This window comes from Alnus glutinosa, chromosome 1, assembly GCF_958979055.1.
Source record: "Alnus glutinosa chromosome 1, dhAlnGlut1.1, whole genome shotgun sequence".
Classification (NCBI taxonomy): Eukaryota; Viridiplantae; Streptophyta; class Magnoliopsida; order Fagales; family Betulaceae; genus Alnus; species Alnus glutinosa.
In genome coordinates this window covers 38,159,687-38,176,253 of record NC_084886.1, presented here as the reverse complement: position 1 = coordinate 38,176,253, position 16,567 = coordinate 38,159,687, and positions in this window count along the sequence as shown.

The following is a 16,567-nucleotide window of genomic DNA, read 5'->3' as shown; positions in this document are numbered from 1 at the left end:
TTTTCGATCTCAACCGTCCCTCGAATCTAACGGACGAAATACATGACAACAACTTGTATCTTATCGAGCCAATGAATTGCATTTTCCCTAAAAAAAAAATATTTCTTCTTCTTCTTCATGCCCCTTCTCTTCTACGAATACGGATCCCCTAAGATTTCTCAGATTTTAAGATCTCAATCGTCTATTTTATCCAATGGGCAATATAGCACCAACAGTTTGTACCATCAACTGCCTTTTGAAAATAAAAAACAGAATGAAAAATTCAAAACCATTTTAAGATCTCAACCGTCCCTTGAATCTAACAAACTAAACAAATGACAACAACTTCTATTTTACCGAGATAATGAATTGTATTTCCTCTACAAGAAAGAAAAAAACTCTTCTTTCTTCCTCATTCTGCTTAGCATGGAGTCTAGCAATTTTGCACAAATATCGGGAACTTCTCTGTTAATAGATTGTTCAATGACTTCATGCTCTATATCCAGTAATAAAATAACAAAAAAAATAAAAAAATGCACTATTATATATTTGAACTATTTAATTAAAAAATAAATAAATAAAAATTTAATACCAAATTCCTTTCAACAAAATGGGCATGTGCATTTCGAATATTGGTTGGAATATCCGTGTAATACAGATTTGAGTCGACGTAGTGGGTACGTGACAAAAAATTATAAGCCAAACTTTTGCGATTGAGTTTCATTGTCCACTTTGATAGCCCATAACTCGGATCCCCAAATTTAGATCTCCTATAAAAGCGGTTAAATTTTTTATCCGATATTGAATTACCAGGTGTACAAAATTTGTCCGGTCAGTGGAGTCGAAGAAAACGGAATGAAACATTTGAAGGAAACTGTAGTCTTTAACTATCTGGATATCTGCGGATTTAATACTGTCAGTAAAAATTTTAGAAAAAAAGAGCTCGAAACCCATAGGTAGCTTATGTATATTCAATTCGTTCGCCATCGTCTTGACCACCAAACATCTAAAGTGTAGTGTGCCTTCACTCAATCTATTGTCTTTTATTGGCACATGAGGAAATATCATTGCTAAGTCATGGCTAATACGAACACTCTTAGATAGACTTCTACATTAATAAAAAAAAATAGATGAAAACTTCTCAGTTATATGTGCAATTTCTCTGAAAACTTTTTTTGATCTTAACAATCGCTTGAATCTAATGGACTAAACACATGACAACAATTTGTATCTTACGGAGGCAAAAATTTGCATTTTCCCTCCAAGAAACAAAAAAAAAAAACTCTTATTCTTCCTCATGCCCCTTCTCTTCCTCGGATTCAGATCCCCTCAGATTTCTTTAAATTTGAATTTCTCAAGTTTTAAGATCTCAGCCGTCCCTTGCATCCAAGGGATAACATAGCAGCCAGTTTTTTGTACCATCAGCTGCCTTTTTAAAATAAAAAACAAAATGAAAAACCATTTTAAGATCTCAACCATCCCTTGAATCTAATGGACTAAACTCATGATAGCAACTTATATCTTATCGAGGTAATGAATTGCATTTTCCCTTCGAGAAACAATAACACTCTTCTTCTTCCTCATGCTCTTTAGCATGGAGTATAGCAATTTTGCACAAATATCGAGAAGTTTTATGTTAATAGATTGCCCAATGACTTCATGCTTTATATCATGTAATTAAATAACAAAAAAAAAAAAACTGCATTATTATATATTTGAACTTTTTAATTAAAAAAAATCAAAAACAATTTAATACCTGATTCCTTTCAACAAAATCGGCATGCGCGTTTCAAATATGGGTTGGGATATCCGTCTAATACCAGTTTGAGCTAACACGATGGGCATGTGACAAAATTATAAGCCAAATTTTTGCGATTGAGTTTCGTCGTCCTCTTACAAAATTTGTACGGTCAGTGGAATCGAAGAAAACAAGATTAAACATTTGAAGGAAACTGTAGTCTTTAACTATCTGGATGTCTGCGGATTTAATATTGTCAGTAAAAATTTCATGAAAAAAGAGTTCGAAAACCATAAGTAGCTTATGTATATTCAATTCATTCGCCATCGTTTTGGCCACCAAGTATCTGAAGTGTAGTGAATCAATCTCAATGCCTTGACTCAATCTATTGTCTATCGGCACACGAGGAAATATGATTGCTAAGTCATGGCTAATGCAAACACTCTTAGATAGACTTCTACAGTAATAACCACCAAGATGAAAACTTATGAGTTTATGTACGATTTCTCTAAAAAACATTTTCTATCCCAACCGTCCCTTAAATCTATCGGACAAAACACATGACTGCAACTTGTATCTTACAGAGACAATGAATTGCATTTTCGCTCCAAGAAACAAAAAAAACTCTCTTCTTTCTCATGCCCCTTCTTTTCCTTGGATCAGGATCCCTTCAGATTTGTTCAAATATGAGTTTCTCATATTTTAAGATCTATGTCGTCCCTTGCATCTATGGAGCGAAATAGCAACCGGCTGTTTGTACCATCAGTTGCTTTTTTAAAAAATAAAAAATAAAAAAAAATAAAAATTCAAAACCATTTTAAGATCTCAACCATCCCTTAAATCGAACGGACTAAACACATGACAACAACTTTAATCTTACCAAGGTAATGAAATGCATTTTCCCTCAAAAAAGAAAAAACAGAACTCTATTGTTTCCTCATGCTCCATAGCATGGAGTCTAGTAATTTTGAACAAATATTGGGAAGTTCTCTATTAATAGATTTGTCAATGACTTGATGATCTATATCCTGTAATTAAATAACAAGAAAAGAAAAAAAAAACTGCATTACTATATATTTGAACTATTTAATTAAAAAATAAAAAACAATTTAATACCAGATTCCTTTACACAAAATGGGCATGTGCGTTTCGAATACGGGTTAGGATATCCTTGTAATACCGGTTTGAGCTGATACGGTGGGCACGTGACAAAAAATTATTAGCCCAAATTTTTCCAATTGAGTTTTGTCGTCCACTCTGATATCCCATAACTCAAATCCCCCAGATTTAGATCTGCTATAAAAGCGGTTTCATTTTTCATCCGATATTGAATTAACAAGTGTACAAAATTTGTACGGTCAGTGGAGTCGAAGAAAACAGGATGAAACATTTGAAGGAAACTGTAGTCTTTAATTATCTGTATGTCTGCGGATTTAATGATATTAGAAAAAATTTCAAAAAAAATAAAAATAAAAATTTGAAACCCGAAGGTAGCTGATGTATATTCAATTCATTTGACATCGTCTTGGCCACCAAGCGTCTAAAATATACTAGTGTAGTGTATCAATTTCGAAACCTTCACTCAATCTATTGTCTTTTATCGGCACACGGGGAAAAATGATTGCTAAGTCATAGCTAATGCAAACACTCTTAGATAGACTTCCACAGTAATAGCCACCCAAATGAAAACTTCTAAGTTTATGTGCGATTTCTTTGAAAACTTTTTTCGATCTCAACCGTCCCTCGAATCTAACGAACTAAACACATGAGAACAACTTGTATCTTACCGAGGCAATGAATTGCATTTTCCCTCCAAGAAACAAAAAATCTCTTCTTCTTCCTCATGCCCCTTCTCTTACTAGAATACGGATCCCCTCAAATTTCTCAGATTTTAAGATCTCAACCGTCCCTTGCATCAAATGGACAATATAGCAGCCAGCTGTTTGTACCATTAGCTGCCTTTTGAAAAAAAAAAAAACATAATGAAAAATTCAAAACCATTTTAAAATTTCAACCGTCCCTTGAATCTAACAGACTAAACACGTGATATCAACTTCTATTTTACCGAGGTAATGAATTGTATTTTCCCTCTAAGAAACAAAAAAAAAAACTCTTCTTCTTCCTTATGCCCTTCTCTTACTAGAATACAAATTCCCTCAAATTTCTCAGATTTTAAGATCTCAACCGTCCCTTGCATCCAATGGACAGTATAGCAGCCAGTTGTTTGTACGATCAGTTGCCTTTTGAAAAAAAAAAAAAAAAAAAAAAAAAAAAAAAAAAAAAAACAGAATGAAAAATTCAAAACTATTTTAAGATCTCAACCGTCCCTTGAATCTAACAGACTAAACACATGATATCAACTTCTATTTTACCGAGGTAATGAATTGTATTTTCCCTTAAAGAAACAAAAAAAACTCTTCTTCTTCCTCTTTCTCGTGCTCCTTAGCGCCATAGTCTAGCAATTTTGCACAAATATCGGTCTGTTAATAGGTTGCTTCTTGCTCTATATCCTATAATTAAATAACAAAAAAAGAAAATAAAAATGTATTATTATATATTTGAACTATTTAATTAAAAAAACAAAAAAAAAAACAATTTAATACCGGATTCCTTTCAACAAAATGGGCATGAGCGTTTCGAATATGGGTTGGGATATCCGTGTAATGTTGGTTTGAGCCAACACGGTGGGCATGTGACAAAAAATTATAACCCAATTTTTTGCGATTGAGTTTTGTCATCCACTTTGATAGCCTACAACTCGGATCCCAAAATTTGGATATGCTATAAAAACGGTTTCATTTTTCATCCGGTATTGAAGTACCAGATGTACAAAATTTGTACGTTCAGTGGAGTTGAAGAATACAAGATGAAACATTTGAAGGAAGAGTGCAACTTCCGTTTGGCCATGGCAGAAAACAAGGGCTTTATGCCCACCAATAAGCAGCCGATACGTCAGCTAGAAACAAAAAAAAAAATGTTGTTGAAGTACCGGATCCTCTCACAACTCCCCATTTCTAGATATACCCTTAACCCTTCCCTTCTCCTGCATCCCCCTCTCCCTGCCGCTCCTTCTTCCGCATTTCCAATTCCACCAAAGCAATCAGCACCAAAATTCCCAAAACTCTTGCAAGCCTAGAAGATCTCATTTCCCGATTTGCTACCGACCAACAGTGAAAGGGATATGATGTCCTCCTCCATCATTCGCAATCAGTGATGCAATCAAAATTTCCATATGCAAAACAGGAAAGCACATAACCAAAGCTCGTAAATACCACAAAGAGCCAATTGCAGACTTACACACAAGAACAAAGAGAAAACTTAAGCTCCCAATTAGCGAGGAAAAAAAAAACCACAATCCTTGTTCTTGGGCAACAGAAGGTACCAAGCAAGACCAAACAACTTGTTTTCGGAATCGAAAACCAACGAAACTGGCAGCTTGAGCTGTCCAAGAAAGTCTTCATTGAAGTACTTGTCCTCGTCCAACATAGAGACAAGTAACTCCTCCTTCCAAGTCCTCGACCCTGAACCCGAATTCCTCGCCCCACTGTGGATTCAAGCTCATCTTCACCACTTTGGTCTTCGTCCTCTGCTTCCCCAGCTGCAACCTCACTTACGAATCACTGAACCCGTTCAGATCCATTGCCAGTAAGTTTTGAGCCTCTATTACACGTACCGAAAGCTTCATTGTTTACATATATATGAGGCTCAAAAAAATGGTATGATTATTCTTGTTGAGAGGGGTTATATGGGGTAATGCGGGACTTGGTTATTATTCACTAACAAGGCGGAGTCTTAGCCGCCGAGGGTTACGCGCGTGCGTTTGGGCTCCCCGGCGTCTGCATCGCCACCTCGAGCCCTAGCACCACCAATCTCATCAGTGGTCTTGCCGAAACCATGCTTGACAGTATCCCGCTCATCGCCATTACCAGCCAAGAGCCTTGCTGCATGATTAGCACCGAAGCATTCCAGGAGACCCTAATCATGAAAGAAATTAGATTCATGGGTGTTTTGAGCAGCGGGGAGAGGGGTGGCTTTGGGGAATGCATGAGAAGGGAAGGGTATATATGGAAATGGGGAGTTGTGAGAGGATCCGGTATTTCGACAACATTTTTTTTTTGTTTCTAGCTGACGTGTTGATTGCTTATTGGTGGGCACAAAGCCCTGGTTTTCTGCCATGGCCTGATAGAAGTTATACTTTTGATGGAAACAATAGTCTTTAACTATATGGATCCAGGGACAAAGCCAGAAGCTCTTATGGGCGAGGGCTAGTGGCCAAAAATTCTTTTTTGTAGGGGCCAATAGGTTAAATTTTTATTTTTTACCTTATATTTTTTTAGAAATTTTTTTTCCAACCTTATATATATATATTTTAAGAAATTGGGGAGGCTCATGGCCCCTACCAGCCACCCCTCCCTCCGTCCTTGTCTGTATGTCTGCGAATTTAATGCTATCAGCAAAAATATCAGAAAAAAAGAATTCGAAGCCCAAAGGTAGCTGATGTATATTCAATTCGTTCGCCATCGTCTTGGCCACCAAGCATCTAAAGTGTAGGATATCAATCTCAAAATGCCTTCACTTAATCTATTGTCTTTTATCGGCACATGAGAAAATATGGTTGCGAAGTCATGGGTAATGCGAACACTCTTAGGTAGACTTCAACAGTAATACCCACCAAGATGAAAACTTCTACGTTTATGTGTGATTTCTTTGAAAACTTTTATCGATCTCAACGTCCCTCGAATTTAACGAACTAAACACATGACAACAACTTGTATGTTACCGAGACAATGAATTGCATTTTCCCTCCAAGAAACAAAAAAAAAAAAACTCTTCTCTTTCCTCATGCCCCTTCTCTTCCTCGAATACAGATCCCCTCAGATTTATCAAATTTTAAGATCTCAACTTTCTCTTGCATCCAAGTGACAGTATAGTAGCATCTGTTTGTACCATCAACTGCCTTTTGAAAATAAAAAACATAATGAAAAATTCAAAATCATTTTAAGATCTCAACCATCCCTTGAATCTAACGAACGAAACACATAAGAACAACTTCTATCTTATCGAGGTAATGAATTGCACTTTTCCCCCAAGAAACAAAAAACATCTTCTTCTACCTCATTCTCCTTAGCATGGAGTCTAGCAATTTTGCACAAATATCAGGAAGTTCTCTATTAATAGATTGCTCAATGACATCATGCTCTACATCCTGTAATTAAATAACAGAAAAAAGGAAGAAAAAAAAACCTGCATTATTATTTATTTGAAGTATTTAATTAAAAATAATAATAAAAAACAATTTAATACCTTATTCCTTTCAACAAAATGGGCATGCGCGTTTCGAAGATAGGTTTGGATATCCGCGTCGTATCGATTTGAGCCGACTCGGTGGACACATGACAAAAAATTATTAGCCCAATTTTTTACAATTGAGTTTCATCGTCCACTCTGATAGCCCATAACTCAGATCCCCAAATTTAGATCTGCTATAAAAGCTGTTTCATTTGTCATCCAATATTGAATTACCAGGTGTACAAAATTTGTACGTTTAGTAGAGTCGAAGAACACAGTATGAAACATTTGAAGGAAACTGTAGTTTTTAACTATCTGGTTGTCTGCAGATTTAATGATATCAATAAAATTTTCAGAAAAAGAAAGAAAGAAAGAATTTGAAACCCAAAGGTAGCTGATGTATATTCAATCTGTTCGCCATCGTCTTGCCCACCAAGCGTCTAAAGTGTAGTGTATCAATCTTGATGCCTTCACTCAATCTATTGTCTTTTATCGGCACACGAGGAAATATGGTTGCTAAGTCATGGCTAATGCGAACACTCTTAGATAGACTTCCACAGTAATAACCACTAAGATGAAAACTTCTACATTTATGTGTGATTTTTCTGAAAACTTTTTTTGATCTCAACCGCCCTTGAATCTAACGGACTAAACACGACAACAAATTGTATCTTACCGATGCAATGAATTGCATTTTCCCTCCAAGAAACAAAAAAACTCTTCATCTTCCTCATGTCCCTTCTCTTCCTTGAATACAGATCCCTTTAAATTTCTTAGATTTTAAGATCTCAGCTGTCTCTTGCATCCAACGGACAGTATAGCAGCCAGTTGTTTGTCCCATTAGCGGCCTTTTGAAAATAAAAAACAGAATGGCAAATTCAAAACCATTTTAAGATCTCAACCATCCCTTGAATCTAACAGACTAAACACATGACATCAACTTCTATCTTACCGAGTTAATGAATTGCATTTTCCCTCAAATAAACCAAAAAAACTCTTTTTCTTCCTCACTCTCCTTAGCATGGAGTCTAGTAATTTTGCACAAATATCAGTCTGTTAATAGATTGCTCAAAACCTTCATGCTCTATATCCTGTAATTAAATAATAATAATAAAAAAACTGCATTATTATATATTTGAAGTATTTAATTAAAAAAATAAAATAAAAAATCGTATCGGATTCCTTTCAACAAAATGGGCAAGCGTGTTTCGGATATAGGTTGGGATATCAGTGATATACAGGTTTGAGCCGACACGGTGGGAACCTGACAAAAAATTATTAGCTAAATTTTTACAATTGAGTTTCGTCGTCCACATGGGTTGCCCATAACTTGAATCCCCCGGATTTAGATATGCTATAAAAGCGATATCATTTTCCATCCAATATTGAATTACTAGGTGTACAAAATTTGTACGTTCAATGGAGTCGAAGAATATTGGTTGAACCATTTGAAGGAATTGTAGTCTTGAACCATATGGATGTCTGCGGATATAATGTTGTCAGTAAAAATTTTAGAAAAAAAGAGTTCGAAACCCATAGGTAGCTTATGCATATTCAATTCGTTCGCCATCGTCTTGGCCACCAAACATCTAAAGTGTAGTGTATCAATCTCGAAGTCTCACTAAATCTATTGTTTTTTATCAGCACACGAGGAAATATAATTGCTAAGTCATGCCTAATGCGAACACTCTTAGGTAGACTAGCACAGTAATTGCCCGTTAGTTTAAAACTTCTAAGTTTATGTGCGATTTTTCTGAATACTTTTCTCGATCTCAACCGTCTCTCGAATCTACATAACTAAGCACATAACAATAAATTGTATCTTACCCTGGGAATGAATTGCATTTTCCCTTCAAAAAAAAAAAAAAAAACTTTTCTTCATCCACATGTCCCTTCTCTTCCTCGAATACGAATCTCCTCAGATTTCTTAGATTTTAAGATCTCAGTCATCCCTTACATCCAGTGGACAATATAGCAGCCAACTGTTTGTACCATCAGCTGCCTTTTGAAAATAGAAAACATAATGAAAAATTCAAAATCATTTTAAGATCTCAACAGTCCCTTGAATCTAACGGACTAAACACATGACAACTTCTTATATCTTATCGAGGTAATGAATTGCACTTTTCCACCAAGAAACAAAAAAAATCTCTTCTTCTTCCCCATTCTCCTTAGCATGGAGTTTAGCAATGTTGCACAAATATCGGGAAGTTATCTATTAATAGATTGCTCAATCACATCATGCTTTATATCTTGTAATAAAATAGCTAAAAATAAATAAAATTGCATTATTATATATTTAAACAATTTAATTAAAAAAAAAAAAAAAAAAACAATTTAATACCGTATTCGATCCTTTCAACAAAATGGGCATGCACGTTTCGAATATTGGTTGGAATATCCGTGTAATACCGATTTGACCCGACATGCTAGGTACGTGACAAAAAATTATAAGCTAAATTTTTGCGATAGAGTTTTGTTGTACGCGTTGATAGCCCATAACTTGGATCCCCTAGATTTAGATCTCCTATAAAAGCGATTTCATTTTTCATCCGATATTGAATTAACAGGTGTAAAAAAATTTGTACAATCACTGGAGTCGAAGAAAACAGGATGAGACATTTGAAGGAAACTATACTCTTTAACTATTTGGATGTCTACGGATTTAATACAATCAACAAAAATTTCAGAAAAAAAAAAAAAAAAAAAAAAAAAGAGTTCGAAACCCATAGGTAGCTTATGTATATTCAATTCATTCGCCATCTTCTTGGCCACCAAGCATCTAAAGTGTGGTGTATCAATTTGGGTGCCTTCACTCAATATATTGTCTTTTGTCGGCACACAAGGAAATATGAATGCTAAGCCATGGCTAATGCGAACACTCTTAGATAGACTTCCACATTAATAGCCACGCGGATCCAAATCCCTTCAGATTTCCTAAAATATCATATTTTAAGATCTCAGCGGTCCCTTGTATCAAAGGGACAAAATGGCAGCCAACTGTTTGTAGCTTTAGCGGCCTTTTTAAATAAAAAATAAAATGAAAAATTCAAAACTATTTTAAGATCTCAACCATTCCTTGAATCTAATAGACTAAGCACATGACAACAACTTCTATCTTATCGAGGTAATGAATTGCACTTTTCCTTTGAGAAAAAAAAAAAAAAAAAAAAACTCTTCTTCTTCCTTATTCTCCTTAGCACGAAGTCTTGCAATTTTGCACAAATATCGGGAAGTTCTTTGTTAATAGGTAGCTCAATGACATCATGCTCTATATCCTGTAATAAAAAAATAACAAAAAATAAATAAAATTACATTATTATATATTTGAACTATTTAATTAAAAAAAAAAATCTAATACCGTATTCCTTTAAAAAAAAAAATAGGCATGCGCGTTTTGAATATTGGTTGGGATATTTGTGTAATACTGGTTTAAGCCGACATGCTAGGTACGTGACAAAAAATTATAAGCCAAGTTTTTACGATTGAGTTTCGTTGTCAAATTTGAGTGACCATAACTCGGATCCCTCAGATTTAGATCACCTATAAAAGTGGTTTCATTTGTATGGTCAATGGAGTGGAAGAAAACAGGATGAAACATTTGAAGGAAACTGTAGTCTTTAACTATTTGGATGTCTGCGGATTTAATACTGTCAGTAAAATTTTTTTAAAAAAAAAGAGTTCGAAACCTATAAGTAGCTTATGTATATTCAATTCATTCGCCATTGTCTTGGCCACCAAGCATCTAAAGTATAGTGTATGTGTTACGATTTGAATGTCCATCACTTTGCACCAGATTAGTTTGAGTTCATATTATCACTTTAGTTTGAGTCTTCTATGTTAATTTGTTAGTTGAGTCATTGTTAAGTTGTTATTGTTAGTTTGGTCAAGTAGGAGTCTATCACTATGGTTTATGTTATCGTGTTAGTTGATAGTCGATTAGTAGGAGTCATTTGAGTAGGAATTGTACTGGGCTGTGGTTCAATCCTACAATGCTATGTTATCTATTTAAAAAGAAGAAGTCATGAATAAAAGGTATCAAAATAATTAATCCAAACCTTGTGTTTGAAAATGTCTAGCCGTCTAGGTTCCCTCAGAATCTAAAAGGTCTAGGTTCCCTTAGAATCTAAGGTCTAGGTTCCCTCAGAACCTAACAATCTATCAAAATAGGTAGGAAGAAGAACCTAAATCCAGCTTCTTTTCCTGTTGCAAGGCGAGTTACAAGATCTGTTACGTATTCACGTAACAATATGTATATTCAATTCATTCGCCATCATCTTGGCTACAAAACATCTAAAGTGTAGTGTATCAATCTCGGTGCCTTTACTCAATCTATTGTATTTTTATCGGCATATGATGAAATATGCTTGCTAAGTCATGGCTAATGCAAAAACTCTTAGATAGACTTCCACATTAATAGCCAACTAAACATATGGCAACAACTTGTATCTGACCGAGTTTCGTCGTCCACTTTGATAGCCCATAATTCGGATCCCCAGATTTAGATCTCCTATAAAAGCGGTTTCATTTTTCATCCGATATTGAATTGACAGGTGTAAAAAATTTGTTCCATCAGTGGAGTTGAAGAAAACATGATGAAACATTTGAAGAAAACTGTAGTACTTAACTATCTGGATGTCTGCGGATTTAATATTGTTCGTAAAAATTTCAGAAAAAAGAGTTTGAAACCCATAGGTAGCTTATGTATAGTCAATTCATTTGCTGTCGTCTTGGCCACCAAGCATCTAAAGTTTAGTATATCAATCTCGGTGTCTTAACGTAATCTATTGTCTTTTATTGGCACACGAGGAAATATGATTGCTAAGTCATGGCTAATGAGAACATTCTTAGATAGACTTCCACATTAATAGCTACGTAGATGAAAAGTTCTGAGTTTCTGTGCGAATTCTCTGAAAACTTTTTTTTATAACTATCCCTTGAATCTAACGGACTAAACATATGACAACAACATGTATCTTATCGAGACAACGAATTGCATATTCCCTCCAAGAAACAAAAAAACTCTTATTCTTCATCATGCACATTCTCTTCCTCGGATCCGAATCCCCACAGATTTCTTAAACTCCCAGATTTTAAGATCTTAGCGGTCCCTTGAATCGAAGGGACAAAATGGCAGCCAGCTGTTTGTAGCATTAGCTGCGTTTATAAAATAAAAAAATTCAAAACTATTTTAAGATCTCATCCATCCCTTGAATCTAACGGACTAAGCACATGACAACAACTTCTATCTTATCGAGGTAATGAATTACACTTTTCCTCTAAGAAAAAAAAAAAAAAAAAAACTCTTCTTCTTCCTCATTCTCCTTAGAATGGAGTATTGCAATTTTGTATAAATATCGAGAAGTTCTTTGTTAATAGATTGCTCAATGACATCATGCTCTATATCTAGTAATAAAGCAACAAAAAATAAATAAAATTACATTATTATATATTTGAACTATTTAATTAAAAAAAAAACAATCTAATAACGTATTCCTTTCAAAAAATTAGGCATCCGTGTCTCGAATATTTGTTGGGATATCCGTATAATACCGATTTGAACCGAGATGCCGGGTACGTGACAAAAAATTATAAGCCAAATTTTTGCGATTGGGTTTTGTCGTCCACTATGATAGCCCATAACTCGGATCCCTCAAATTTAGATCTCTTATGAAAGCGGTTTCATTTTTCATCTGATATTGAATTAACAGGTGTAAAAAATTTGTATGGTCTGTGGAGTCGAAGAAAATAGGATGAAACATTTGAAGGAAACTGTAGTCTTTAACTATCTGGATGTTTGTGGATTTAATACTGTCAGTAAAAATTTTAGAAAAAAAAATAAGTTTGAAACCCATAGGTAGCTTATGTATATTCAATTCATTCACCATCGTCTTGGCCACCAAGCATCTAAAGTGTAGTGTATCAATCTCGGTGCCTTCATTCAATCTATTGTTTGTCTTTTATCGGCACACGAGGAAATATGATTGCTAAGTCATGGCTAATGCAAACACTCTTAGATAGACTTTCACATTAATAGCCACCTAGATGAAAACTTATGAGTTAATGTGCGATTTCTCTCAAAGCTTTTTTCGATCTCAATTGTCCCTTGAATCTAACGAACTAAACATATGGCAACATTTTGTATCTTACCGAAATAATGAATTGCATTTTCCCTCCAAGAAACAAAAAAACTCTTATTTTTCATCATGCCCATTCTCTTTCTCGGATCCTAATCCCCTCAGATTTCTTAAAATCTGAGTTTCTCAGATTTTAAGATCTTAGCGGTCCCTTGTATCAAATGGACAAAATTGCAGCCAACTGTTGGTAGCCTCAGCTGCCTATTTAAAATAAAAAATAAAATTCAAAATTCAAAACCATTTTAAGATCTCAACTGTCCCTTGAATCTAACGGACTAAACACATGACAACAACTTCTATCTTACAGATGTAATGAATTGCATTTTCCCTCCAAGAAACAAAAAGAAAACTCTTCTTCTTCTTCCTTATGCTCTTTAGCATGGAGTCTAGCAATTTTGCACAAACATCGGTCTGTTAATAGATTACCCAATGACTTAATGCTCTATATCATGTAATTAAATAACCAAAAAATAAAGAAATATGCATTATATTATATATTTGAAGTATTTAATTAAAAAAATGAAAGACAATTTAATACCGGATTCCTTTCAACAAAATGGGAATGCGCGTTTCGAATATGGGTTGTGATATCTGCTAAATACTGGTTTGAGCTGACACGGTGGGCACGTGACAATATGGCTTCCATATATGGCTCACACGACATATGCATAAATTGACTCACCACATTAACAACATATGCAATGTCGGGACAGGTGTCAGATAGATAAATCAACCGACTAACCAATCGTTAATATCTACATTTATCACCCAAAATGACTCATTATTTTCACCCAACTAAACATTTACCTCTACTGGATTATCAATGGTTTTACCGAGCATTTTTTTTGTTTCCTTGAGAAGATCAATAATATATTTCCGTTGGAAGTTAAATATATCATGTTTTGACCTCGCTATCTCAATGCCTAGAAAATACTTCAAATTGTCAAAATCTTTTATTTCAAATTTTTTTGCAAGAGAATTTTTTAAGTTTCTTATCTCATCATCTTCATTTATTGTTACTACAATATCATCAACATGCACAATCAAAGCCATTACCTTTCCTTGAGATGAACGTTTGATAAAAAGTATATGATTAGCTTGACCTTGTTTGTAATCACATATCTGCATGGCTTAAGAAAACCGCTCAAAGCATGCTCTTTTTGGAGATTGTTTTAGACTATACAAAGCCTTTTTCAGTTTGCACACTTCACCCATAGAGGATGAACATTCAAGTCCAGAAGGAACTTCTATATATACTTCTTATTCTAAGTCTCCATGAAGGAACACATTTTTGACATCAAATTGGTGAAGAGACCAATCCAAATCTCTTGCCATCAAAAGTAGGACTCAAATTGAGTTCATCTTTGCTATTGAAACAAATGTTTCCTCGTAGACAAATCTATTGGTTTTTATAAAATCTTTTGCAATCAGCTTGGCCTTGTATCATTTCACAGAATCATTAACCTTATGCTTGATTCTTGATAGTAAACATTCACTTGCATACAACTACCTTTTTCGTATTAGGCAATTCAACAAGATCCCATGTGTTATTTTTGTGAAGGACTTTCATCTTCTCTTGAATCGTTTCCTTTAAAAAAAAAAAATGGTGGTGACAGTATGAACAAACTCACAAAAATACACAACACAAAAAATCAAATACATGAGGCTTTCGTGCAAACTTGGTAATAAAAAGTTAAGATAGACAGCTAATAGGTAGAAGTTAGAATCGTAGGAAGCTCAAGACAACACTATAAAACTTGCTCTGCAATTGAAGCTTCTCCCAAGAAATTTTTCTACCTTAATGCATCTGATAATTAGTAAAGCCAAGGTATGAACTTTTATCATTGTATTTTATTATAGTCACTATAAAAGTAATTTGATCCCTTATAATCTTGTTTAATTTTTTTTGAGGTGGTAATTTATAATATTAGATTGTCTAAACAAAACATTTTTGGATTCTTGGAGATGTGATTAATGTGTAACAAATGTAAGGGCATGTTTGAGTATCACATTTGTTTTTATTATTTTTGAAATATATGTTTGGGTTGTTTTGCTAAATTTGAATTCTACTCAAGTTTTATCAATTTCTTTTTAAAATTTGTCTCAAGTTTTCTAAACTATCCAAACATAATTTCAAAAAATAAATATCAAAATAAACTTTTTCAGTATTCATAATTTTAAATATAATAAAAAATAATACAAAAAAATTGCACACTCAAACCTACCGTAAGCTTTTGTCATTCCTATTTTCTAATGATCTCATGATCATGATGTGTGTTTTTTCGTTTAATTTATTTTTTTAAAAATATTATTGTTCATAAGTGGTTGATTTTGACTTTTGAAGTTGCAATATATATATATATATATATATTTATTTTTTTTTTCTCGGTTGTTCCTATGAGTTACTAAGTAGATACTATATAATGCAATATGAATTTAATTTTCTTCTTTTTTAGTCACGGCTTGAAACATGTAGAGTAAGTCACAATGGTGTTAGACTGGTAGTAGATAATTTTGTATATACCAATTTTGTGATTTTATTTATAGTTAATTTTGTGAATTATTTTTCTGTAAAGAAATGTGTTTATAAGAAATTATAGTTATTTGGTTGTTATTTGATAACTGTAGTTATAAAATAATAATAATAATAATAAAAAAAAAAACACACTCAAAACCCACTACCATGTTGTGGGTGACGCCAGACAGGGATGAAAATAGGAAGTTAATTTTTTTTTTTGAATCAATAGGAAGTTAATTTAGGGGGTCTTGACTGTAGTAAATTTTTTGAAGGGACTAAAGTAATAAAAGACAAAGTATTTTATTTTATTTTTAACAAATTTAAAAGTTTTAAATAATTTTTTTTTTTATTTAAAAAAAAAAAAAACAAAATTGCAAGAGGAGGACTGGATGGGGCCCTGGCCCATACCAACTCCCTTTAGCTTTGTCATTAACGCCAGACCCACGGACAAGTTGTGGGTCATTTATTATTTTCCAATTGTTTTGAATTTTTTATTTTATAAAAGGATATTTTTGTTTTTTTTATTAGAATTTAATGAAAAATTCTAATCTGAGGTAATTGAACTGGGCTGAAAAATTAAAACTCACATTGCAAATTTGTGAAGTTTATGGAAAAATTGAAAATTGCTTGGTAGTTAAGAACTTAATAGGGGTAAGAGGAGTTTTTCTGTTAAATAACACTTTTTTTTTTTTTTTTTCTTTTTCAAAACTCCGAAAATCATATGATTATGTGTAAGAGGTGGTTTGGGCACGACAAATTGGTATGAGGGTGGCCAAACAATCTCTAAAAATGATTTGTCCGCTCTTAAAATGGTTAAGAGGTGGTCAAATCATCACCACAACTGTAAGGGTGATTTGTCCGCTCCTTAACTAGTCGAAAGAGTGGCAAAACCATCCATTCAAAACA